Below are 25,582 nucleotides of genomic sequence, written 5' to 3' on the forward strand. Positions count from 1 at the left end.
ATCATCATCATCATCATCATCCTCCTCACATAACTTAATTTTGCATTACAATGAAGAATGCATAAAATTACATAAAAAATATTGTTACATATGATACAAAGAATCCTAATTAGAGAAATAATTACAGTACATAGGAGCCAATTAACAATTAGGATAAAGGTTTCATAATAAAAAAAGATAAAAATAGCAGCTTCTATTCAAACAATATTTTTAAAATACTAGATAGGGTGTACTATAGAGCTTTGCGAGATTTTATAGCTGCCAGTAAGAATGATGACAACGTGCAACACACAAACGTAGATTCTAGTTGATAAAATGAGGAAAGTGCGAGTGCAGAAGAATGGAATTACATTTTTTTAAAGTGGCACAATAAAATTCTTTCTCTCTATAGTATAAAATTGACAAAAAAAGTACATGCACTGTAGTTTGAAATGCCTTATCGTCACAGGGGCAAGGCGGTAGGTCATTTATAGAAAATACATTATTGGGTGTGGCCCAGCATTAGCAAAATATAATTTTATTGGAATCTGATCAAAATATGGTGACGCTGTCTGTTCTCTATGAACACAAGATAAGAGCTAGAGTCCAAGGGAATATGCGGTAGACTGTCATAGATCTTAATGGATTATGTGCCCGTATGTCTGTGGGGGTGAGCCTTTTTAGGGGCCCACTGGTGCAGGGATTCACCCTTCTTTATCCTTAAGTCCTTAGACTAACAGAATACAGATTGGCACGGAAGCTGTAATATCAAAGAATATAGATTTATTAACGTCTCATGAGGGAAACAACGTCAATACTGTACCCTCAGGCCACTGTATGAGGAAGTCCAAGGAGTACAGAAACCATGGGCCTTTTATGGCCAGTTTATAGCTGAGTAAGCATGAAGACTCAAAAAGAGGTGGTACAAATATACACCAGAATAGTTAGTCACATTAATGGCCAACTGGAAACTACTTAGTCAACAGAGTGAGAGGAGTAACAAAAATCTTTACATCAGTTGGAATAGCCTTACAGTTATATTCTAAGACAGATGCATACTGGCAGCTACAGGCCTTTCTGATCATACATTGCTCTTGCTCAGTGCTGAAGGAGTTAACTATAGTTGATGACTCAAGCAGAATACAAGGGCAGGCAACAGTGAAGATGGGAGAAGCACATGGCGAGCACATGGCTAACTAAAATGGCTGCCAAAAACAAAATGTCTTCAGCTCATGCTAACAGCGATCTCTGCTAGTTTCCACATATCTATCCCATCTTTCTGTAACCTTTTTCTTTATAAAAATATATTTTAATCTTGTTTTGGAGAGTTTTTAGCATAAGGATGGAGTGTCATATAAATATGCAAGCCCCAATGACATAAGAGTTTGTTGAGCATATGATAGGTACAGGATTTTATAAGCTTGATCTCGGTTCATAATATCTATCAGGATCTTCTGATTCTAATCAACTGAGCTTCTTTTCCAGACGGAAAGCGGTCGAGTGCGTGGGGCCAGCTTAATAGCATCAGTGATAAACAGCAGACTTAGTTCCTTATGAGCGATAAAGGCATTGCCTGCTAAAGGGAGTGAGAGCAACGTTTTGACAAATTTATCCTCTATGATTTGAAGTGCCCTCACCTCCTATATCCCCTATATAGCCGCTCCATATGTGGCGATTGATACAGATTTGGCCAGATAGATTTTGGACATTTCCAATAATGGTTTGCATACCACTTTTTGGGAAAATATAAAAATGGCAGCAAAACTTTGGGCCATGAGATTAGTTTGTATCTGCAGCATCTCCTTCCAGTTATGCTTAGAATAAAAAACAACCCTTAAATAATTAAAACAATGAACTTGCTCTATTTCGTGCCCGGCTTAATGATAACTTATCTGCTTCATATTTGCACCACCCGATGCCATAATAAATGTTTTTGCTTTATTAACATGTTGGTCCAGATTAGTCATAAAAGCGGAGTATAGTACAATCAAGTTTTGCACAGCCAGTGGGGTCCTTGCCAACAACACAGCATCATTTGCATGAAGCAGGATTGTTAGGGGGGGTCGTCAGTACATGTGGAGTATCTTTTGCAGTGCTACTCAGGGTAGTATTTAAGTTATTAGTATAAAGGGCAAACAAAAACGGCACCAAAACGCACCCATGTCTGATACCCCTTTTCATTTTGAAGGAATTTGTGCATTCGCCATGCCTCCCATAGCGAACCATGGCGGTAGCATCCTTGTATAAGTCCCCAATAAACTCTATGATTGCCTCGTTCACTCCCATTTCCTCCTTCAAGATGAGCCAGACTTTGCTATGCACAACGCAATCATAGGCCTTGGAAAGGGCCATGAAGGCCATGGATATGATACCCTTTTTTGCCAGAGTGTACTTTCCTACCATCAAGAACAAATTAAGGAATATGGCACGTTAGTCTGCATGCGTTTCCAACTACATGCCTTGACAATGTGGTTGTTACATTGACCGCGTTGTTACATCGCATATCTTTACAACGCAAGTCAGAACAGAACAACGACTTGCTGTATGGGGCGCTGGATGTTGCAATAGTATAATTTACTATTCCAACTCCAGCCTGTGCAACAGTAGGGAAGGTGTTGGATTTTAAATCCAACACCTTCTGCCCTTACAATTCAAGTCTTTGTTCAGACTTGCTTTGTACGGTATGCGATGTACCAACCCGGTCGTTGTAATGACTGCGTTGTAATGGCATGCGTTGTCTCGCATGCATGGTAAACACTGTTTACCCAAATGAAGACACTGGTCAATGGTTCCTCTGCCCTTCCTGAACCCATAATGTACTTCTGTGAGGATCTTGTTATCCTCCACCCATGCTTCCAATTTGTTTGACAGTAACCTGCCCATTAACTTGGCCGTGCTGTTTAGCAATGAGATTGGTTGATAATTGGCAGTGGAAGAAGTGTCCCCTTTCTTGAAAATTGGGATAATAACAGATTGTTTCCATAAGGGCAGGCGACAAAACTGAGCTATTGCATTAAAGACCACATTTAACAAAGTAGCCCAAAAAGCGATATTCGAAAGAAAAGTGTCCATAGGGACCCCGTCAGGACATGATGCTCTCATGGGTGGCGATTCTGTCAGTGCCAGTGTGATTTCTTCAAGCTGAAAGGTAGGAAGGCACTTATTGTGTGAGGAGCTATCTGACAGATTACAAATATCTGGGGGTTTAAAGGTTTCCTGGAAGTACCTTATACAGGATTCTTCATCAATATATATATCCATAGAAGGTCCTCCATGATTATTTGTAAAAGGGGTGTCAATCACCTTCTTAAACGCATTATTTTTGCGAAGAGCGGAAGCACGCTTTAAGTTGTCCCAGGCATCCGATTTAAGCTGTTTTAATCTTAAAGCTCTTGCAGTTTCATAATCGTGCCTCAAAGTATGAAAAGGGCCTCTATCCCTTGATAAAGTTTTAAGAGCTAACCGTAGGTTGTGTGAGGCTATAACACAGGATTTATCAAACTAACAGTACTGAGGAATGGCTCTTGTCGACACTGGATGTGTCAGTTGTAATTTAATGTTAGTTAAAAGATTACTGAACGCCTCGACTACCTGGGTTTGGCTTACCGGTGGGTCCAGACAGGGATTAATATCCTCTTGATTTGCGAAAATAAGATTCATAAAAAACTTTGTGTCATCATCTTTATCCCAATTTAACAAGAAGTCATTTTTCCTAGTTTAAGTAGGTTCGGGAATTCTGATACCATTACTTGATTTTGGATCATGGCAACATCGAACACAAGAGAGCATGGCATGATCACTAAGTACTGTAAATTGAGGTTTTAGCTCTGAGAAACCTATTTCAAGGGTGCCTATATATAATATAATCGATTGTAGAGGAGTGCTCTGCTCTATAAAATGTGGGGAAATGCTGCCCCATAATATGGCCTATTTAATTGCAGAACTCCAATTGCCATTTCATCAAGATATTATTTACGACATCACCCTGTGAATCATGAAAAAAATATATGTTGGGGTCTTCCCTGAAATCTAAAATTCCCCAAGCTTCCATAGTATTTCCTGGACATACCTTTAGAATAAAATCTCCCAGCCAAATAAGTTTCAAAGAATTGGGATGAGACTCTAAGTGCTGGGGTACCGCATCGGGATTTGGGAAATTATTATTATTAAAATTCTATCGCAAACAGGGAGAACCAATCTGCTACTAGAGACCGACCCACATTGCAGGGTCTGTGGGTTATAGAAAACACCAGGGGGTAGAAATGGAATTTTAGTGGATGCCTTGTGAGTCAACAAAGGTTGAAAAAGTAGGTCTCTTGCAATATGTGGATTATCAAAATTTAATACGATACAATCACCCTCAAAGACCTTTATTGCTGGACCAACCCAGGGTGTTCTCACCATTATTAATTGATTCCGTATTAGGTGCCCCGATCTTGTGTGATTAAAAAGCCAATGCCGAGATTTGTCCATAAGCTGTGAGGTAGATTCTCTTTGGGAGCATCTAAGGACTGGAGCATTGACCAATACTTAAACATATGGGCAAGCCGCAAGAGGAAGGTTCAATGTGTGGTTGCAGGAGCCCCCCTGTGGCTGATTAGGTTCTCTCTGCGAACTTCTAATAGATGGTTGAGCCTTGCAAACAACAAGGGGAGAAGGGCGTAGGGGTGTTTCATCCAAAGATCTGATCATTGGTGGAAAGTCTCTGACGACACACTAGTATTCGATTGTGTTATTGTAATACAAGGCGTTTTTGCCGCTCTGAGCCCCGATGTGCACACAGTTGAAGAGCTATCCACCTTTAAATGCGGAGAATGAACATTAGAGGGCTTATCTCTGTGTTGTATGACATCATTAACAAGAGCTATTATTTGTTTAGGAGCTGTAATATGACTTAAGAGCTCTTGTAGTTTCTGTTCAGTGGACTCCAAACAGGACTAAATTGGTTGAAACAAAGGTGATAATAAAACATAGAGATTTTCCGGAGGAGCCATGAGCCATAATAAATCCGAGTTGACAGAATCAGGTACTAGGCTTGACTGGGGGGGTTAATTTTTCTAACATTTTTAGTTTTTGGACTGGCTGACTCTTTATATGGACCTTTTTTCCTCTTACCGATTGTGGGCGGTAGAATGGTAGTATTCGTTGTAATGGAGGGAGTAATAAGTGTAACATTATCTGTGACATAATCTGTGGCATTAACTATTGAAGGCAACTGAACCATTAATGGCGGACTACCAGATTCTGAGAGTTCAAGGCCCATTTTTCCAAGATTAACGTCAGGCTTGGGGGTAAGAATCAAACCCTCGGGACCTTCCAAAGAAACACAAGCACCATCCCCCAATGAGAGCCTTCGCTCTGCTATAGCAATTTCCAAAGAAATTGCATTAGTGACTTTAGTTAAGTCAAGGGTGGCTATAGTTGCCCCATGGGTAGCCATCGCTGTAGTTTTCTTTGTACCCATCTCAGTCAAGCTTTCAGTTACAGCAAACAAACAATGGCAGAGTAGGAGGCACTAAAGGGATGGCCCAGCCTCCTCTGGGCTCCGACAGGCCCGCCCTTGGCCTTGGGACAGAGGCACACTGTTATGCGTGAGGCCTTAGGCGGCAGCAGGAATGCTGAGAGTTGTGGTCTTTCTCCCCAGTAGTGCAGGACACAGTGCACAGCTCACCCCCCACCTGGAGTCCACATCAATTATGTGTTTACTTAAATTCTAATACTGGGATTTCATGTCAATATTTACAAAGAGACCAAGAATCAACATACAGCTATTTTTTCAAGACTTGTCCTCTATGTCAGAGCAAAAATCATCTCTTAAACCTGTTGTGTTCTTATGAGCAGAGCCTGGATAATGTATCCATTGGCCAGCAACTGAATGTAATCTTTGATGATGTATTGTCAGATCCAATATAATTCTCTCTAGAGTGTTATAAACCTATAGCATCATAAATATCAGTATAGCATACCAGCTTATGTGGAAGTGTTTAGATGTGTGCACTGATTGCTGTCATGCCACAATAATGGTAATTTTGCTCCTATTGCTGCCAATGCACTTGAGATGGGGATTGTATTAAAGAAGGAGTGTGTTACAATAACATTAATCATTATGAAATATAAAAGCAGGGTTAAACTGTGTGCGAGTGAGAAGTTTACTGGCAAAGTGGAGGGCTTTGGTTTCTTACCTGGCCTGATATCAGGATTTCCAGGAACAGGCAGGCCATATAGTTGCACAGGGTGCATGGTAGAGAGGATGCTTTCATCAATGGAAGTGAGGGAGAGAAGGCATTGGGTCCACCTCCATAAAGAGCCTTTGAGACCTATATCCTAGGAAACATCTCTTTTATCCACCTCCAATATCCTCCTCCATGTCTTCTTTAAATTAAACCTCTCCCCAAATGCACTGACAGAGTTTGTCCCTTCCTGCCACATGGCCTCCTTCTCTGCTCAACTGAAGGTGTACTGAGGCAGACCATGTGGTACTCTCCAGTGCTCTACAACAAAGGCAAACACAAGGTGTAGCTCCTCCTCAGTGAAGTTCCTCTTCCATGTGAGTGGGGCTGGTTGACTGAACTCTCATAGCTGTAGCTGGTCTGTGGGTCTCATTCAGGTAGTAAAGTTACACAGTTCAAGGAGAAAAGACTAAAATGAGGGTGTAAGCTGAATTTATATGTTTGTTAGATCTATGTTATTAAGGTCAGTTGAATTCTGTTCTATGCTTTTCCGGACTCCATTACAAAGATCTTCTCCTGTATGGATGTATATAAAATCTAGTCAAAATGTTACAATGTAGCTAACTGACAGTGGAACCCTACTACACACTCGCACCTAACCTACTGTCCCCTATTTAATACATAAGAAGTACCCAGAAATTGTGTGCACACTTTGTACGCACCCACTGCCATGGTGCAGTCCACAACTGGACTTAACACATTTTTAACAACATACACAACAGATAGTGCACCACTAGAAAGGCATATACACTAGAATTTTAGAGTCTGTGTCCAAAGGTATTCTTCAAAAGCTTCTTTTATTATCATTCAAATTCAAAAAAGTTTTGAAGACCAATACTTTCCTCTATTCCCAGATAAATTGAATACGGACTTTGGCATACCTGGTCGCACTCATTGTTTTTCTGGATATTGTATTGTGTCACATCAGGAGTGTTTTTGATACTTGATGGGTATCATGAGACCCTCCTTTGTTGTTCTTCTGTCATTTGGGAAGTGACATTATTCACTCTTTTTCTGTTTGTCATGGATTTTCTCTGTTTCTGGCCCCTCTCAGGTTACTATATTTAACAAAGAAGGGAGGTAGAGTACAACGTAGGATTCCTACTCCACGGGCACTGATAAATAAACAAGAAGAATCCTACTACCAGTGTGTGAAAAAAAGAAGGGGGAAAGGGGGAAACACTCAGTGTTGTGTAAAATACCCCTCACACACCAACAGGCCCCTTGGTGTCATGCTTCATCATCGGGGTCTTCGCACCCCGCTAAAGGGATGCGGCACGCTGCGACCTGCGACTACGCGGGAGCGTTGACAAATCAGACTATGTGTGGTGTGTGTTGAGTGTAAGTGAAAGGAAATAGATGTGAGTGGGAGGTGTAGTGAGAAAATTAAAAAGTACCTGGCTAGTGGGTAAAATGAAAAAACTTTATTTCGTACCCCTGGCTGGTGCTGTTAAAAAGTGTGCAAAAGAGCGAGGTTTATTGTCTTACTTAGGGACAGAACCTCTGGTGTGCGTCGACATGTTTCGGTACTGGTGTACCTTCTTCAGGACGGGGCACAACTCCCAACCCTACTCACGTTTTTCTAAGAAAAATGGGGTTATTTTAATATTTCTAAAAAGTGATAACACTCATTAAGGACGGCTACAATGTGCCTACAGCGGTTCTCTGGATCATGTAATTACATGTCCTGAAAAAGAAAAATCCCATTAGGTTTGGTTGCCATATAGGATTGGCTCAGACAGGTGCAGTCACCTGGAGCCCCAAACTATTAATTAAACCTGTAAAGGAAAACAGACATACACAACACACAACATATAAGACGCATTTAGGTTTTTTTTGTACTTATTGTCTTTGGACATACTCATGGTCTTTACTGTCTATTGCCTCATGAGCAAGTCCTGAGCATCAAGGTAGGTAGGTGGATCCACAATCTATAAGGATAGAGAAGTGGATTCAGTGTTGTTGCTTTTACTCACTTTTCAAATCCGCCATACACCCAGACCGGCTGGATTTTGTTAGAAAAATACTCACGAAATCCGCCTCTATTGGCCTCCTTCTACCACCCTGTGCTGCTCCGCCGTGACTGAGATGCGGATGAGCTAGGCGGTATATAAAGGGGGATTGGATGTGTTTCCATTGGTTGATTAGCGGAAATGGCAAGTGACCATGTATGGAGGATACCCATGTTGCCGCCCCTTCTACGCATGTGGTCTAGTCACATGTAACATGTAACCCTCTGTTATTCGTTTATTACCGGGTTTTTATATGCCCAAATATGGACTTTCCGCTCGTCAGCCACTCACTGGCTGTTCTTGTGACTCGCGTTGATCTAGAGCCCACTTGAAGCAGCTGCCGCTCGGCTGTCTCTCGTACGCGCATGCGCATACGTGGTTTATCGGTCCATTTCTTCGAGCATGCGCAAAGCCGTTTGTAGACAGCGCATGCGCGGTGATGTTATATTAATAGCGCTAGTCCACGAGGGTACTCGCTTGTCAGTTTATTATCATCATAAAGGGTGCATCCTTTTGTTGTTTGCCAGTTAGTTCTCTTAATAAAAGAGCCTCTTGTTTAAGTATGAAGTGACCATGTCTCCTTCTGTGCTTACTTTTTCGCTTTATTTTTCAGGGTTTTGGTGCGCTATATTGGTAGTTTGGAGGGAATCCTGGGGGTGATCAGGTCATTTGGCTCCATGGTATATCATCATTGAGTCCTGTGATATGAGTTGCCAGGCGGAACACCCAACGTTGTTCCTTTTGGAACAGGCCTGCTTCCGAGGGTAGTCGTTCGATGACAGTCCAGCGTAGATCATTGATGCAATGCTGGTTTGACAGAAAATGTGTTGCCATCTTGGTAGCGGGGTGCGAAGACCCCGATGATGAAGCATGACACCAAGGGGCCTGTTGGTGTGTGAGGGGTATTTTACACAACACTGAGTGTTTCCCCCTTTCCCCCTTCTTTTTTTCACACACTGGTAGTAGGATTCTTCTTGTTTATTTATCAGTGCCCGTGGAGTAGGAATCCTACGTTGTACTCTACCTCCCTTCTTTGTTAAATATAGTTTCTAGGCAGCGCGCAGCTGCGGGAGTTTTCCCTACAGACATACTATACCACACACATTGAAAGACACACACCTAGGTATAACAAAAGAAGCCAGCGGTCCCATCATAATGGAAGATGAACATGGCCTCACTTTTGCAGAGGACGAGATTGACAAAATTCTAGCAGACAGCAACCTTTTTGAGGGCCTATGCAATCAGGATACAGGTCCACAAACCAATGATTGGAATGAACTGTTGAACCTCAGGCGTAACCAAATAAAAGCAGCCTTGCATGGGCTGTTCATGACCCAGTACCTCCGTAACAAGATGGCACCCCCAGGCCTGATTGTGAAAAACGAACCACTAATTTTCCAGCATGATATGATCTTCAAAAAAGAGTGGTCATTAATCTCTTGGCACTGCTCAAGAGATTGGTTAGTCCTTATAATCAAAACAGCTGCCAGGATTACACAGGAACTAAAAATTGAAATAAATAAAATTGAGATCCAATTGAAAACATATATATCACCTGAAGAACTGAAAACCAGACTCGAAGAATTAAATCAACAGATGACCGACTTCGAGTTCAATTTAAAACAGAGTAAAACCAACAAGTTGACCAAAGATGTGGCAAAGTTTACTCTTGAGAGTGCATATCCGTACACAAAAGTGGATTATGTCTCGAAAAACAACTACAGCGACGCAGACAGCGACACTTCAGATACTGGCTCGTCAGGTTCCAATTCAAGCGGAAACAAAGGAAATAGACAACGCAGAGGAGGATGGAGACAGAGGCGCCAACAGTTCCCTAGACAAAGAGGATGGCGGGGATACCAACCACCAAACCATTTCCAACAATTTATGGGTCCACCACAATTTAACCCCTTCCAGTTTGGACCAATGTGGAACCAGGAATACAATGATGGTTATTACGGACAACAACAACCCTATGGAGGGAAACAGCAGCCTTTTTTAGGGGCACGCCAGAACACACGTGGGAAGAACCGGAAAGGGAACAATGTAGTGTGGGAAGACCAGGAACAGCCCAATGGCAGAACAACTCGGAGCATGACGGGATCACTTCCCAATCAACCATCAACCAGCAAGAGAGGGACTTAGTGGTGAACCTCACACCCATCACATTAACAGTGGTGCAGAAGAATATCCTAAACAAAGGACTGGGGTACGTACCCACTCAGAAACCTGATGTTTTCAAACTCAATGTGGAATTACAAGACTTCTTCAGAAAACTGAAACTGCAGGCTTTTTTCAAGGATAAGCCTCTGCCAGAAGAGAAGACAGACACGGGTCTAAGGCTAAAGTCAACCTTCACCCCTCCCGACTCAGGCATCCCTGTTGAGATACTGACCTTTGAGAAGGCAGTGATCACAGAGGTCAACAAATTGAACACACAAGGGAGAAATGTCTTCTACAATACGAGTGGAGAGGAACAGAAAGCTCTTCGAGAATTAACGGCCAACAGCGAACTAGTCATCAAACCAGCAGACAAAGGGGGAGCAATAGTGCTACAAACCCTGGAGACATATGACAAAGAATGCCAACGTCTCTTGTCTGATGAACGGAACTACAAAAGGTTGGACAGTGACCCAACAGAAAGACTTCGAACACGGATCGGTGGCATGGTGGAGGAAGGACTAGCCCATGACTGGCTCAGCAAGAAGGAAGCTGATTTCCTACAACAACCCACTCCTAGAATACCATACTTTTATTGTATCCCCAAGATACATAAGAACATCGACAACCCACCTGGAAGACCAATCGTTTCAGGGATTGGGTCTATCCTGGAGCCCCTATCAAAATTCTCTGATGCCTTCCTCAGACCAATGGTACAAGCAACAAATACGTACCTGAAGGACACCAAATCGGTCCTACAACTCCTGGAAGATAAAACATTTGATTCATCTACACAGCTCTTAGTAAGCCTCGACGTGGAGAGCTTATACACAAGCGTGCCCCATGAAGAGACACTAGAGATCATTGAAGAAGTACTCTTCAGCCATACTTGGAAATATCAGACACCAAGAAATCTGGTCTTAGAGTGTATCACCATGGCTCTGAAAGACAATTTCTTCCAGTACAAGGAGATACTATACCTACAAACCCACGGAACGAGCATGGGTAGTACATTTGCTCCGAGCCTAGCGGGACCATACGTCCACCACCTAGAGGAACAAAAAATTCTACATGAAAGTAACCCCTACCGTTCCCAGATTGACACCTGGAAACGGTACATAGATGACATTTTCATCATCTGGAACGGTGACGTCAACAGCGCCATGGATTTTGTGACCTGGCTAAACAACCAGAATGAGTATCTAAAATTCACCAGCACCGTTTCAAACACATCGATGGTTTTCCTAGATTTAAACATTTACAGTGAGGATGGAAGATTAAAAAGCACTACCCATTTTAAGCCCACCTCCAGGAATTGTCTGTTACGTTACGACAGTTTCCACCCTAGACATCTAAGGGAAAACCTGCCATATGGGCAATTTCTGAGACTAAGGAGGAACTGCACAGAACTGAGCGAATTCAACCGACAAGCAAAAGACCTAAAAACTAAGCTTATGCAAAGGCAGTACCCCACCAGAACCATCGAAAAAGCGATGAAACGCGCAAAGAACAATCACAGGGAGGCACTCATAGAAGAAAATCTCCAAGAAAAAGAAGCAAATAAGAGGCCGATCTGTGTGACAACGTACTCTACCATATCAAACCAGGTATCAAAGGTCATCAATAAGCACTGGGGTATATTGAACTGTGGAGACCTAACCTTTGAGAAACCGATGCATGCACATCGGAGGGGCAAAAACATTAAGGACATCGTGGTCCACACTAGACCACGGGAAAACCAGACGACAAGACTAAATGTAACTGGTGTACAGGGTCATTTTCCATGTGGAGATTGCAGTTGCTGTCACCAAACCCAGAGAAGTAAAAACCTTTCATTCAGAAATGGCACAACATGGGAACAACGCCAGTTTTCCAACTGCAATACGAGAAACGTGGTCTACATAATAACTTGCCCATGTGGACTGGAATATGTAGGCATGACCACCAGACCCGTCAAAATAAGGATAGGTGAACATAAAAGCAATATACGCTGCAAGAAAACAACAACCAAGATGGCAACACATTTTCTGTCACACCAGCATTGCATCAATGATCTACGCTGGACTGTCATCGAACGACTACCCTCGGAAGCAGGCCTGTTCCAAAAGGAACAACGTTGGGTGTTCCGCCTGGCAACTCATATCACAGGACTCAATGATGATATACCATGGAGCCAAATGACCTGATCACCCCCAGGATTCCCTCCAAACTACCAATATAGCGCACCAAAACCCTGAAAAATAAAGCGAAAAAGTAAGCACAGAAGGAGACATGGTCACTTCATACTTAAACAAGAGGCTCTTTTATTAAGAGAACTAACTGGCAAACAACAAAAGGATGCACCCTTTATGATGATAATAAACTGACAAGCGAGTACCCTCGTGGACTAGCGCTATTAATATAACATCACCGTGCATGCGCTGTCTACAAACGGCTTTGCGCATGCTCGAAGAAATGGACCGATAAACCACGTATGCGCATGCGCGTACGAGAGACAGCCGAGCGGCAGCTGCTTCAAGTGGGCTCTCGATCAACGCGAGTCACAAGAACAGCCAGTGAGTGGCTGACGAGCGGAAAGTCCATATTTGGGCATACAAAAACCCGGTAATAAACGAATAACAGAGGGTTACATGTTACATGTGACTAGACCACATGCGTAGAAGGGGCGGCAACATGGGTATCCTCCATACATGGTCACTTGCCATTTCCGCTAATCAACCAATGGAAACACATCCAATCCAGCCGGTCTGGGTGTATGGCGGATTTGAAAAGTGAGTAAAAGCAACAACACTGAATCCACTTCTCTATCCTTATAGATTGTGGATCCACCTACCTACCTTGATGCTCAGGACTTGCTCATGAGGCAATAGACAGTAAAGACCATGAGTATGTCCAAAGACAATAAGTACAAAAAAAACCTAAATGTGTCTTATATGTTGTGTGTTGTGTATGTCTGTTTTCCTTTACAGGTTTAATTAATAGTTTGGGGCTCCAGGTGACTGCACCTGTCTGAGCCAATCCTATATGGCAACCAAACCTAATGGGATTTTTCTTTTTCAGGACATGTAATTACATGGTCCAGAGAACCGCTGTAGGCACATTGTAGCCGTCCTTAATGAGTGTTATCACTTTTTAGAAATATTAAAATAACCCCATTTTTCTTAGAAAAACGTGAGTAGGGTTGGGAGTTGTGCCCCGTCCTGAAGAAGGTACACCAGTACCGAAACATGTCGACGCACACCAGAGGTTCTGTCCCTAAGTAAGACAATAAACCTCGCTCTTTTGCACACTTTTTAACAGCACCAGCCAGGGGTACGAAATAAAGTTTTTTCATTTTACCCACTAGCCAGGTACTTTTTAATTTTCTCACTACACCTCCCACTCACATCTATTTCCTTTCACTTACACTCAACACACACCACACATAGTCTGATTTGTCAACGCTCCCGCGTAGTCGCAGGTCGCAGCGTGCCGCATCCCTTTAGCGGGGTGCGAAGACCCCGATGATGAAGCATGACACCAAGGGGCCTGTTGGTGTGTGAGGGGCATTTTACACAACACTGAGTGTTTCCCCCTTTCCCCCTTCTTTTTTTCACACACTGGTAGTAGGATCCCTCTCAGGTTACAACTACCATGAACACTGCCTATCTTGATTTTCTATACACATCTAGGGGTGTTCCTTTTGCACTTGATCGCTTCATTGACTTTCTTTCTATTATTATTTGCTTTTTTTTATCCTTTTATCCTCATCTTGCGGTAGTATGGATAATGAGGTTTAAGGAGTCAAATGGTTCTTGGTTCTTAGTCCTTCACTGCCCCATTATCGAGTTCTCCTTGGGGAGTATACCCTTGTGTGTTGTGACCATTCATTTTACTCCTGTAACCTTATATCGTTACCAATAATTCCATGGTTTGGGGAAGGGAGCTAGCCTATTTGGCTACTCAGCAGTATTCAGCCTGCTTGGAATTATTGTCTCCGCTTTAATCATTGGATTTTATTTATTGGTGATTAAGAAGGAGTTAATGGCATCTCTAAAAATGTTGTTCCCAAATTTCCCAAAATGTTATATGGCTGAGATACCCGCCACCCCCTCTCAACACGATCCCCAAAAGAAGGGAAACCGGAAACAGTTCTTCAAAGTTTTTGGATGTGGGAGGGAGTGACCCTCCCGCGGCCGTATTTATTAAAACAAAAAATTAAACATTAAACGTTTTCATATTATGTACAATTTCATTATCACATTTGCGATGTTTGGCTAATCTTAACATATTCTCTAATACAGAGGTTCTCCTAGCCGAACTAGCATCCTACAGAAACATTCTCTATAAACACTGAAATTGTACATCCTAACGTTTAAGGGCCAACGGCAAGGTCATAACCGGTGTCAAGATCCCTAACCAGACTTACCCCTCCCACTTGGGAAGGGCGACAGCACAGAGGCTTACCTCAAGTGCAACTACTAACAATTTCCCTTGACTTGTCGGGGGCACTTAAGACTCGACGCCATTTAAAGGTCGTTCGAATACTTGTGTGTGGTATCTAGAAGGTATCGTGGACCTCCCCCCACCCCACACAACTTACCGCATCTGCCGTCGCAGATGACCCTGGCCCCGGGAAATTCCTCAGGAGGGGGCTGTAACCCCTCCTACACAGGAAGGGGCCTTGACCGCCTTTCCTTAACTTCCGGCGACCCGCCCTTAGACGGGACCGCCTCCCCATTGAGGGGCCAATGGCCACCTCCCCCGAGCGCTCCCATCCGTGTTGGGTGACGCCCACTCATAGGGATCTACCAATTAGTGCTCACCGATCATGACCTTACCGCCTACCAAAAATAAATACGACAATTCGAACTTATGAAAACATTGGTCGCTACGACCGAAAGAGCATGCTCAAAAAGCAACACTACATCAAGTCCTTTTAATCGTAACAACCTAAATGATATTCACCATACTTTATTATGAAAAACAACAAAACTGATACTTTCACAACCTGTAAACGAAAAAGGAAGAACATACTTAGAAAAATCCACTTTATTGCACAACAACTTGCTGTCCTCAGGGGCTGGTGGGTGGGTCAAAATTGGCTCTTTGTTCTGTCCCGAGCTCACGTGTAGCGAGGAGGTGCAGCTTCGGAGCACAAGAACAAGAGGACGTCTTCTGGCCTTGCGTCTCCTTTTATCCGTCTTCAGGGCGGGCGTAAACCCGCCCCTGCCCGTTCCGAGGGCGTGGCTGGCTGCGTCAGTGTCTAGGCCAGCCCACTCTAGGGCGGGAACAGGCGCGCCCCGGCTACGCCGCTTCGGGCATACCAGCCGAGACGCGCCTCCCGCCCAAAAATGGCTTCCCGGGGGGATCGAGGCACTCCGCCATACGTTCGGGGGGACCGAGTGGTCGCCCCTTTCCATATGGCTGAGATACCCGCCACCCCCTCTCAACACGATCCCCAAAAGAAGGGAAACCGGAAACAGTTCTTCAAAGTTTTTGGATGTGGGAGGGAGTGACCCTCCCGCGGCCGTATTTATTAAAACAAAAAATTAAACATTAAACGTTTTCATATTATGTACAATTTCATTATCACATTTGCGATGTTTGGCTAATCTTAACATATTCTCTAATACAGAGGTTCTCCTAGCCGAACTAGCATCCTACAGAAACATTCTCTATAAACACTGAAATTGTACATCCTAACGTTTAAGGGCCAACGGCAAGGTCATAACCGGTGTCAAGATCCCTAACCAGACTTACCCCTCCCACTTGGGAAGGGCGACAGCACAGAGGCTTACCTCAAGTGCAACTACTAACAATTTCCCTTGACTTGTCGGGGGCACTTAAGACTCGACGCCATTTAAAGGTCGTTCGAATACTTGTGTGTGGTATCTAGAAGGTATCGTGGACCTCCCCCCACCCCACACAACTTACCGCATCTGCCGTCGCAGATGACCCTGGCCCCGGGAAATTCCTCAGGAGGGGGCTGTAACCCCTCCTACACAGGAAGGGGCCTTGACCGCCTTTCCTTAACTTCCGGCGACCCGCCCTTAGACGGGACCGCCTCCCCATTGAGGGGCCAATGGCCACCTCCCCCGAGCGCTCCCATCCGTGTTGGGTGACGCCCACTCATAGGGATCTACCAATTAGTGCTCACCGATCATGACCTTACCGCCACAGGTCCGGATAGTTGACCGGCTATCCGGACCCCCCACCAAACTCCTACCTAAAGGTCATGTTTTAACGATTTTAACCAAGCTAGGAAGTCACCTATGAGTAACTCATTGCCCACCCTCGACAAATGCACACCATCCCCCAAATACATACTGTCATCATTAATACAACTATGCGAGATCGAATGCAATGTCTTGGAACGGAACAACCGACTCACTTTGTTATTCAATTTTTTAACGGAATGATTCAAAGCAGGGATCGAGATAGCCCCCCGCCACACTTTTCGTGGGATCATATGAGACCACGCAATTGTACACCCCGGAACTCTCCTTGCTAACCAACTTACCGTGGAAAGCATAGCCTCCAGGAGAAGTCGTCTACCGGTGGTGACTAGATCATTGCCCCCCAAATGTACTATGACTATGGACGGCGGTGACCTCATCCGCTCTAACAAACCCTCAAAAAATGCCTGAAACTGGTCAATACAGAGACCGCCCCTTCCGTAGAAGGACACTCTGTACCCGTATTCCCCAGGTACGTGAATCATATCACCTGCTTTGAATACGTCTGCGGCCCGTCTCACGTATGAGTGGCCTACAACCCACACCTCCTTTCTCTCAGCCGGTGATGTGTGACCGCTGGCCTGGTGTTGGGTCAACTGCACAGTCCGCCCTGCCGCGTAGGCTTGCGCAACTGAAAACAAACAAAAGACAAGAAGCGTGAGTACATGATTACAGCTTCACAACATGTGCAATCGCACATACCTCTTATAACAATTGGAGGACCAACGCCCCACCCGTTTCACTTGTTCTACATTAAGACCCCTGGCTGTAGCTTCTGTGGCAGCCCCTATACGAAAGGAATGGGTCCCAAATTCACCCGGGTCCAAGCCCGCTGCGGCAATGGCCATTGCAAGCACCCGCTGAAACTGAAACCTCGTCAGCGGGGTGGCGTCTACATGCCTCAACAATGTCCCCCCCCATGATGCCACCCTTCGTGCTAGGTAATCTTCTAAGCACTGAACCGGACACATGGATGACTCGGGGATCCTGCGAATGATCGTGCAGTCCCCCCTCCCATCTTGGTCAGTCTTGGACCTGAGAAAGGAGACAATCATCGCATCACCCCTGATCTGAACCTGCTCCCTGCACAAGCCCCCCGTCACATCCCGTTTGTTCCTTGCAACTAGCTCACTAACTCTCATAGCCCCGTGAAATGCCAGCATAAATGCAGTCCGGAACAAACAGGTCTCGAACGGGGACGAGCATGTGTTAGGGAGTGTGGTCAGCAACTGGGACAACCTGTCTAGACCTATCGGTCGTCTTACGTCTACTCTGCGACCCTCCAGACGTTGCCACCCACGCAGCGCTTTCTGTACCGTAAAAGACGCTGTCGGGTCCAGGATGCCATGGGCCCTGGCAACAAAGGAAATGGCGGCACGATGCCTTTGGGCCGTGGCCACCGATTTCCCAGCCCTACGTAAGGACATCAGGAAAAGTACTACCAACTCCTCCTGCCCCCAAAGTCCCCCTCTCTCTGCCCCCAAAAAGGCTAAATAGGCCTGGAACGCCCCTTCATATGCCTTCCTTGTCCTGGGTGCTAGACTCTCTCCCACGAGGTGACGAAGTTCGGGGCACCGAGAGACCAGAGAGCTTCGGGGAAGGGTGCCGGCTCCGGGTCCGCTGAAGGAAGGAAACCCGAGAAAGCCTGCATGTGAAAACGAGACAGTGCATCAGCGGCCTGATTCATCACCCCAGGGACATGTTTTGCTCTGAATACCACGTTCAGTTGCATACACAGTAAGACAATTTCTTTGAGCAGCCTCAAAATCAATTTACAACGGGCTGCCTGACTATTGATGCATTCTACCACGGTCATATTGTCGGACCAGAACACAACAGAATGATCTCTGAACCCTTCTGGCCAGGTTCTCAGGGCCACCAGAATGGGAAATAATTCGAGGAAAGCGATGTTACTTGTCAGCCCCTTCTCGTGCCACCATAGGGGCCACTTCTGTGCCGACCATTTTGTGCCGAAGATGGCGCCAAAACCTACGCTTCCTGCTGAATCTGTCCATAGCCCAAGCTCATCGGAGGACATGACTGGCTTGTTCCAGACAACTCGGCCATTGAAGTCCGCCAAGAATGCTAACCAAATCCGCATGTCCTGGCGGACCTCAGTCGATAACCTTGTGCGATGATGACCCTCCTTCAGGCCAACCATCGCTTGGGCAATTGAGCGGGAAAAGGGGCGAGCCATTGGTATCACTCTCAAGGCAAAGTTCAACTTTCCCACTAACTGTTGCAACTGATGCATTGTAACCTTGGATGCAGTTAAACATACTTGGAGGGCTGCCCTGAATTTCGACACCTTGCTAGCTGGTAAACGGAAGCACCCCTCCCTTGAGTCCAACTCGATCCCCAGAAACTCGAGGCAAGTCGTGGGACCCATAGTTTTACCCGGTGCCAACGGCACGCCGAGATGACCCATTAACACACAGAATTCGTCTAAAGCCTGGGCACATTCGGGACTACCGGCGGGGCCAAGGAACAGAAAGTCGTCAAGGTAATGCATTACATTTCGGAAACCCGCTGTCTCAGTGAACACCCACTGCAGGAAAGTACTGAATTGCTCAAAGTAAGCACAAGAAATAGAGCAACCCATTGGCATACACCTATCCATGTAAAATGACCCCTGGAACCCGAATCCCAAAAGACGCTGATCGTCTGGGTGTACCGGGAGCAACCGGAACGCTGACTCGATATCAGATTTCGCCATCAACGTCCCGTGCCCCAGGCGATTCAAGATGGCTACTGCCTCATCAAAAGATGCGTATCGCACCGAACAAACTTCTGGATCAATTGCGTCGTTCACCGAAAGACCTCGTGGAGCAGACAGATTATGGATCAAACGGAACTCACCCGGGTCCTTCTTGGGGACCACTCCTAACGGAGAACAAACGAAACCTGGTACCGGGGGTTCACTAAACGGGCCGGCGACCCGTCCCCGGCTAACCTCTTTCTGAATTTTCTCTTGCACTACCGATGTATGTTGTAAAACGGAAAGTTGATTTTTGCGCGTCCCTACACCCTGAAAGTCCCCTACCGGGATGCGGAAACCATGTGTAAAACCGTTCCGTAGCACCCCGGCAGAAGTACGATCCGGGTATTCGCTGAGCCAGGGAATCATTGCCAAGGTATCAATCGGGGTTGGTAAAGGCGCCCCTCGGCCTAGCTTAGACCTGTTTGGCGCCCCCCTTACCCCCATTCTCACCCGTTCTGGCTCTGCACGATGACTCAGGATGGGACGACCCACACGTACTACACTCATGTTTGAATTTACACGATCCCGGAGGCCTGGCACATTTCCCCTTGTTGAAATTAAAACAGAAACCCTTTTTCCCTGTATTGCCTGCGGGCCTTGACTGGTCGTCGGTGCTCGTACTTGGTCGAAAGGGCGTCCCCACATTTTGGCGGGAGTAATCAACAACATTGCTCCCGACCAATGGCATTCTTAACATTCCTGATTCTTTCATTTTGTCCCAAGTTAACGAATCGTAACAATCCCAAGTCAAACTCTTGTTATGTTCCTTTTCCTTTCTGAACAGATTGTCATAACAAAACCAATGGTTACCTTGATACGTTGTCGAGTAACCCATGATTCGTGATTGGTAAACGGGAAACTCAGGGAGCAACTCGGGCCTACGTTCCCCCAAAATCGATGTGAAAATACCCCATGCATTGCCCCAGTTGCCAATGTTCTCATTAACCTTAAAGGCGGCCATTTTTGCGCGCCAAACACTCGGATGCATCAAGTCCTTCTGACTTTTCACATGCTCCACATCATAATGATCAACAAGCAGGGAAAAAATATTCACGTACTCTCCCGCCCAGATCTTTTCTTTTATAGCTAACGGCACATGTTGTCCCAATCTCTCTCTACGAGAGGGTGCTGACTCGTCCCTCGCAATCGGCAATGGCCGCTTACCTGCACCGGACGCAGCTTCTGCCGCTTGCGGCTTGTCTATCCCCGCCACTCTAGCTGCCTCTTTCTTCTCACGAAGCCCTTTTATCAGCGCCTGTGCCTCGGCAGCCGTGGCGCCATCACCACTATCCCCCAACCACGCTGCTAGCTGTGCTGCCAGCTCGGGGGGCATGTCTTCCTTGGATGTCGGGGAGACGACCCCCGGGATTGGATTCCCCTCTATCGGTACTGGGGTCGGCGCCTCGAGAGGGGCAGAGGGAACCGGGACGTCCCCACCGGCTGGAACCTTTCTCGGCCTCTTAGGTCTCCCTCCAGCCGGCGAAGGGCCCGAACCCTCCTCCCCATCTCGCTCCGCCAACCGTTTCTTTATGTCGGACATATCTTTAAAGAGTGCCCGAACCATCTGGTCAGTCGTCATTCTCTTTTCGCCTTTCCTGGGCATCTTCTTCGACGAAGTATCTGGAAGACAAAGAAAAAGATCAAAACGCTCAAAATTGGCTCTTTGTTCTGTCCCGAGCTCACGTGTAGCGAGGAGGTGCAGCTTCGGAGCACAAGAACAAGAGGACGTCTTCTGGCCTTGCGTCTCCTTTTATCCGTCTTCAGGGCGGGCGTAAACCCGCCCCTGCCCGTTCCGAGGGCGTGGCTGGCTGCGTCAGTGTCTAGGCCAGCCCACTCTAGGGCGGGAACAGGCGCGCCCCGGCTACGCCGCTTCGGGCATACCAGCCGAGACGCGCCTCCCGCCCAAAAATGGCTTCCCGGGGGGATCGAGGCACTCCGCCATACGTTCGGGGGGACCGAGTGGTCGCCCCTTTCCATTCTCTTGGTATTTTTCCCTTTTCTATCAAGTTTATTTATTTTTATTATGGAGTTTAGCCAGTTTTCATGTGTAGGCGGTCCCGGTTTTATCCAATTTATACAAATCTCTCTATGTGCTAGCAGGATTAGCATGAACATCAAGCTTTCTTGCCTTGTACTTAGTTTCTCTTTACTGATAGCACTATTATTATGTGTTCCAAAGATAACGAGAGAGGTACTTACAGTTATGTTGACTCCTAATACTGTAGTTAGTGTCATACCGATCTCATTCCAGTAGGTGTCAAGTGCGGGGCATTTCTGAAACATATGGACGTCATCTGCTTTTGCTTCTCCGCATTTTGGACATGATTTTATGTTCGTACCTTTAAATTTAGACAATCTTTTTGGGGTCCAGTACGCTCTATGTAATGAGAAATAGTGGGGCAGGTTTTATACAGGACCAGCCTTTTTCCATAGATTTCTTCCAGAGTAGTTTTAAATCCAGGTCTTGTTCTGGCATGTCTTTTCTCCATATGTTTTCCGGGGTTGAAAAATCTTCCTCACCTGCTTCGATAGGAGCCCAGTACCATTTTGCTATTTCTTTCTTTATTGGTGTTATTTCGCTCATTTCGTTTTCAAGATTGTCGTAGTTACTCTTATTTTTTGGTAAACTGTTAGTCCAACTGCTTAGTTGATAGAATTTAAATTTTGATAGTTTGCCTTCAGTAATTGAAAATAGGTGTTCCCACGTTGTTAGAGTGTTTTCTGTCAGTAATTGTACCCATCTTTCAATTCCTGCATTTTTGAGTGGGATCGCTAAAGAGTCTTTTAAGCAGTCCGGTGTCCCGGGCGAGTTCCAAACTGGAGCTGTGTTACTGTAATACGGGATTTTTACTGTTGTTCTTATTTGGCTCCAAAGTTTCGCTGCGTTGAATAGAATCTTTAGTTTTATTTTTTTAAAGTATTTGAGATGGCCAAATTTAAATAGGAAGTGGTCTCTCTTTTCAGTCATAGTTTGCAGGAAGTTTGGATATGTTTGATGTTTTCTTAGGAGAGGTCTAAAGTTTTTTAATTGAAAAGATCTATAATATTCATATATATCCGGACTTGCTATTCCGCCTTGTTCTTTGCTTCTCCTACGTTTATTCCAAGCAATCCTTGTACTTTTCGATGCCCATATGAAACTAGCTATGTCTCCTTGTATCTTCTTTAGAGTTTCTTTTTTAAATTCTAGTGGGATGGTGTTGAAAAGGTGATTAAATTTGGGAATAATGGTCATTTTTACAGTGTTAGATCTTCCTAGAAAACTCAGGGGAGTCCTGACCAAATCTTGAAAAGTCTTCTCATTTCTTTCATTACTATGTTTAGATTAAGTTGTGGGATACTTCCAAGTTCTTTTACTATTGTAATTCCCAAATATTTTATTTTATCTCTGGAAAAGGGCGTGTTGGGGTTAGTATTCCAATTCATTGCTTCTGTTTTTTCTTTATTAGTTTGGTATCCTGAAACTTTGCTGAATTTTATCATCATATCCTCTATTGCTTGGCTAGCTTCTTCATAGTTATTTGTGAATATCATTAAATAATCTGCGTAAAGTGCCACTTTTTTTGACCAGGTATGATATTTGAAAGGAGTTATTGTAGGATGGATTCTGATCGAACAAGCTAGTGGTTCAATGTAGAGGTTAAAGAGTAAGGGTGATAGGGGGCAGCCTTTCCTCGTACCTCTTTGAATATCGATATTGTTAGTTAGATTTCTGTTTACTATTATTTTTGCTCTTGGATTTTTATAGACCTCCTTTACCATATGACCGAAACAGTCTCCCAGATTGTTTTTTTCAATGATTTCATTTAAAAAGGACCAGTTAACTCGGTCAAAAGCTTTAGCCGCGTCGTAAGTAATAATGGTTAAGGGTAGTTTTTCACAGATAGCAATATCGACAGCTGCAAATAGTTCATGGGTGATTTCATGAATTTTTCGCCCTTTAATAAAACCTTTTTGGTCCAGGTTAATCAGAGTTGGCATGATCTTGGCTAGTCTTTTGGCAATAACTTGCATAAATAACTTATAATCACAATTGAGTAGTGATATAGGCCTATAAGACTCACAGATTTTGGGATTTTTACCTGGTTTTAAAATAATACTAATCGTGGCATCATTCCATGATTCGGGTATTTTTTCATGGTCCAAATATGTGTTATTCATGATTTCTGTTAGTTGGTTGATTAGGGACTCTTTTAATGTTATGTAGAATTCGTTTGGTAACGCATCAGGGCCCACTGCTTTTCCTTTTTTTAGGTCTTTTATTGCCGCTCTAACTTCTTCAGGTTCAATTTTCCTGTTTAATTCTACCTTTTCTTCTTCTGTTAAGCTTGGGAGTGGTATGGTTTCCAGGTAATTCGTGATTTCTTCTTTTGTTGGGTTTGAGCTTTCTTTGTATAAGTTGGAGAAAAACTTTGTAAACTCTTGTCTTATTATATCATCGTTCGAACTTTGCGAAGTTTGATTTTGAATCTGGATGCATGGGATATTGTTCCTTACCTGTTCAGTTTTCATTTTCCAGGCGAGCATTTTCCCGCATCCCTCCCCATATTCGTAATTTGACAATTTGCTGTTTTCCCATTTTTCTTGAACTATATTCTCCAGATAATCATTCAGAGCCTCCTTAAGTTTACAGATCTTTTCTATTAGCTCTTCCCTTTTTTCTGAGTAGTTTCCACAGAGCAGTTTTTTCTCTATTGTATTGATCTCTTCTTCAATTTTTTTGATTTCCTGCTTTTTAATTTTTGTTTTATGTGCTCCCAAGCTGAGTAGTTTACCTCTAATCACAGCTTTGTACGCGTCCCATCTGATTTGTTACACATCCCACTTGTGTTCTCTTCAAAATATTGCTTAGAAGCTATTTCAAGTTGATTCACACTTTGTGCATCTTTCAGTATGGATCGTTCTACCGTCCATCTAGGAGAGGTTTTGTTTTCTGGTAATGTGAGAATTAATTGTACACCGGAGTGGTCTGATAGGTGAGCCGGGATGTGATCGATTTTTCTCACACTATCTTGGAGGAGTCTGTTTACTAGAAAAAAGTTGATTCTTGATCTGTGACCTAGCTTTTTATTGTGAAAAGTGTAAGGACGAGTTTTCTCCCCTTTTTGTCTCCACATGTCTTCTAGGTCAAGGTCTTTTTTATATATTCCTAACCACTCTCTCATTTTGGGAAGGTTCATCTGTTTATTTGGGGGTAACCTATCTAATTTAGGATCTGGAATTATATTACAGTCCCCCCCTACTATTATGGGAGCGGTAGTTGTTATCAATTCCGTGTAAAGCTTTTGGAGGGGTGTTGAGTCATCCAAATTCGGACCATAATATCCAGCTATAGTTAAGATGTTATCTTCAATCCTAATTTTGATTACTACCCACCTTCCTTTATTATCTACTACCTTTTTTTCTATCTTAGCTTTTAGAGATTTTTTTATGATAATTGCTACTCCTTTTATGTTACAATCTTGTGTAGTGTAGATGCAGGTGTCTACCCATTTAAGATTTTTAACTATTTTGTCCCATTCGGAACTTATAAGGTGAGTTTCTTGGAGGATGATAATCTCATTTTCAGATTCTTTTATATATTCCAGGATCCTTCTTCTCCTATTAGGAGTTCTAAGCCCATTTACATTCCATGAGAGGACTTTAACTAATTTTCCTATTATCAATGTAAGTCTGTTTTTACCTCTTTCCCTACTAATTTGGGACATGTATTATATAGATCAGTTGAATCCCACTTTACTCCTTTATTTTAGTTTTTTGAGGATATTTTTACTATTTTTTTCCCTATTTTGCACCCCACACATGTATCGTCATTTCTAACGTTTTTAAATAGAAGTGTGTTTCCCTGTTCCCACCCTGAGGAAGGCTACCCTTTTCTTCTTTTGGGTAGAATTTCCCACCCTGTTCGTGCTCCGATGTCACCAAACTTATATACAGACTTATATACAATTTTGTAGTCGCTTTCCTTTTATTTATTTATTTATTATTTTTTAATTCTATTTTGCGACTCTTTTATATTTTTGTAGTATTTGCAGCTTGTTTGTATTTACTTATGCTTGTAATTTCAGGGATTCTTACGGACACCAATTTTCCTTTTAAAAGTCTTTTAAGAATCTTCTTTAATTGTTTTTTTCAGATCGTATCTGGTCTTTAATCAGTTGTATAAGATTCTTAACTTCTTGTGGGTCTTTAATATTATGCATCTTGTTGCGCCACATAGTT

The 25,582-nt window shown here is 44.0% G+C and overlaps 1 protein-coding gene across 4 annotated transcripts in view; it reads left to right on the plus strand.

Annotated features, from left to right (window-relative positions):
- A1CF (APOBEC1 complementation factor) overlaps window positions 1-25,582 on the plus strand; it is a 193,529-nt gene that overhangs the window by 99,492 nt on the left and 68,455 nt on the right. The window lies entirely within an intron of this gene.

Source organism: Lissotriton vulgaris, unplaced genomic scaffold (assembly GCF_964263255.1).
Source record: "Lissotriton vulgaris unplaced genomic scaffold, aLisVul1.2 SCAFFOLD_2003, whole genome shotgun sequence".
Classification (NCBI taxonomy): Eukaryota; Metazoa; Chordata; class Amphibia; order Caudata; family Salamandridae; genus Lissotriton; species Lissotriton vulgaris.